Below are 3062 nucleotides of genomic sequence, written 5' to 3' on the forward strand. Positions count from 1 at the left end.
GAGATACGAAGCTTTGAACTTCTAAATCTCGTAGAACCGCAGGGGAAGAAACAAAGGAGAAAGGAGAAGAATAATGAAGGAAAGAAAGAAACGTGAAGAATGATGGGAGGGGAAAGAGTCAAGGGGACAAGGGGTATTAAGGATGGGGTAGGGAGTAGATAAGTGGGGTGAAGAGGAATTAATAGCATGTGGGTGTTGTCTACATAAAACATAGTCAGTCCAACACACCTTAAACTAGACTAGTGAGATTTTCTCCTCTCGATGATTAAAATAAAAATCATAGTAATATTATACTCAAAGCACTCGTAGAATTATTTTCTACACTTCGTGAGTAGGTTAGCCTCGTCCCGTGAGTCCAAAATCAAACTCGACCTGAAAGGATCAACTCAATCGAAATCGTTAAAATAATATAGACACAATTCATGAAATCATATGCATAATAATCATTTAAAACAATTAAGAATATAAAATCATTTAATCAATATTACTCTTTTAAATCATAAATAATAAAATAAAATAACTTAAAAATCATTTAACACAACACATGAAATCATTTAATTAAGAATAAGTATTAAATCTTGATTAAATAAAATAAAATAAAATAACTTAAAACTCATTTAAAATTCTTTTAATAAATCATGAATAGATTTATGGATTTTTCGGGTATTACACCCTTGATATCAGAAATTGACCAACCCAAAGCAGATTTAAATTTTCACAAAACTCCTAATAATTTATATTTTTCATCATGAGTAAGAGAGGATGAGATAATTATCGAGTTAGTCGAATTTTCTCCCAAAAATGCATAACATAAATGACCAGGCAGTTCTTTCAATTCAGGAATAGAAGAAACTGGTACCTTTTTTCGACTTCCTCAGACAATGATTTAATTTTGTTCTGGCCATCTTTTTCCTTGGGCAAACTTTCAAGAGCAAGAAATTTCTCTCTAAGTTCCCAATCATCCCCCTCAAATTGGGTTATGGAATTAATTAAACACCTATCCAATGCGTCCTCCAACTCCAATCCTGCACAAAAATTATTCTCATAAGAATTAGATAAATCAATGCGATTACAAGAATCTACCTTATCTTGGTATTTCATGGTTTTATAGATATTAAAAGTGACAGCTTCACCACCAACTCGTAGAGTTAGTTCACCCTCCTGCACATCAATTAACGCTCTGCCAGTCGCCAAGAATGGTCTCCCCAAAATTAGAGAGACATCTTGATCTTCTTCCATGTCAAGCACTACAAAGTCAGCAGGAAAAATAAACTTATCTACTTTTACCAGTACATCTTCCACAATTCCTCGAGGATATGTCGGAGAACGATCAGCCAACTGCAAAGTAATCGTGGTTGGTTTCACCTCACCAAGCTCCAAAGACCTGAAAATAGACAAAGGCATTAAATTAATACTTGCACCTAAATCATATAATGCCCTATTAACAGTCGCACCACCAATAATACAAGGAATAGTGAAACTCCCTGGATCTTTCAATTTCTGTGGCAGTTTCTTTTGTAGGATGGCGCTGCACTCCTCTGTCAACTTCACTGTTACAAAATCTTCAAGCTTTCTCTTTCGCGCTATCACATCCTTCATGAATTTTTCATAATGTGGCATCTGCTCCAAAGCATCAGCGAATGAAATATTTATATGGATTTTCTTGAAGATGTCAAGAAACTTAGAAAACTTCTCATCCAATGCTTTCTTCTTGAACCACTGAGGATATGGCAGAACAGCTTTTGGCACAGGCGGTTTCTCAGGAACAACTGCAGACTTGCTAGAATTTTTGCTATCAGAATTTTCGGACTCCACCACAATCTCTTCAACTTCCTCATCATCCACTGCCTTTGGGTTATCAGTCCCAAGTTCTTTACCACTTCTAAGAGTAACCACTTTGCATTGCTCCATAGGATTAACCTCAGTATTTCTAGGAAACACACCTATCTGTTAATTATTCAATGCATTCGCCAATTGACCAATTTGTGTTTCAAGATTTTTCATAGAAGCGCTCACATTGGTCAAGTGCGTCTCCATACTATCAAGCCTATTTTCATTCCTCTTAAATCTTGTGGATGATTCTGCAATAAAATTATTCACCAAATCTTCCAACGATGCCTTACCCTCACCATTCTGAGTATTGAACCCCGGTGGAGGATTCAACACATTCTTATTGTTTGCATATGAAAAATTCTCATGATTACGCAAACTAGGATGATACTGATTGGGTACAGGATTACCTCGATAGTTGTTGTAATTCCTGTTGTTCACATATTGAGCATGCTCCACACTCTCAAATCCATCAGCAAAATTTACGGCATATGCCAGTGATGCTGTCTCCGTAGAACTGTGATTCCCCTTGGTCAGTGCAGACAACTATGTAGAAATAGTAGCCATCTGAGCAGTCAAGGCAGTGAATGATCAACCTCATGAATTCCAGCATGCTTCCTTATTGCAGATCTCTCACTCGGCCACTGATAACTGTTAACAGTCATTTGCTCAAGCATCTCATAAGCCTGTTCAGGAAATTTAGAAAAAATTGAACCTCCAGCTGCAGCATCCACAGAAATCCTCGTTGGTCCATTCAAACCATTGTAGAATAATTCGATATGTTCCCAATCTGAAAAATTATGGTTTGGACACTTTCTAAGAAACTCCTTGTATCGCTCCCAGGCTTCATACAACTGCTCAAAATCTTGCTATTTGAATGTAGTAATCTCTATTTTCAACTGAGCCGACTTAGCAGGCGGGAAATACTTAGCCAGAAATTTGGAAGCCATATCATCCCATGTAGTGATACTCCCAAGAGGTAGTGACTACAACCAACTACGAGCATTGTCCCTAAGAGAGAACGGGAACAATCGTAGTCTGATGGTGTCTTCAGCAACACCATGAATTTTCACTGTGTCAGCAATCTCCAGAAAAGTGCGCAGATGCAAGTTCGGATCTTCAGTAGCTTCACCCATGAACTGATTCTGTTGCACTATATTAATCAGAGCTGGCTTCAAACTAAATAACCACGAGATCACGAGAGAAAAATTCAATAAACGATGAATGCTAGA

General features: G+C 37.3%; 1 non-coding gene across 1 annotated transcript; it reads left to right on the forward strand.

Moving 5' to 3' along the window:
* The first annotated feature begins 2625 nt into the window (after positions 1–2625).
* On the forward strand, positions 2626–2731 carry LOC140876776 (small nucleolar RNA R71). The gene has a single exon (XR_012149010.1). It is a non-coding gene; the product is annotated as a small nucleolar RNA R71 (small nucleolar RNA).
* Positions 2732–3062: the final 331 nt, after the last annotated feature.

Source organism: Henckelia pumila, chromosome 1 (genome assembly GCF_033568475.1).
Source record: "Henckelia pumila isolate YLH828 chromosome 1, ASM3356847v2, whole genome shotgun sequence".
In the NCBI taxonomy this organism is placed as follows: domain Eukaryota; kingdom Viridiplantae; phylum Streptophyta; class Magnoliopsida; order Lamiales; family Gesneriaceae; genus Henckelia; species Henckelia pumila.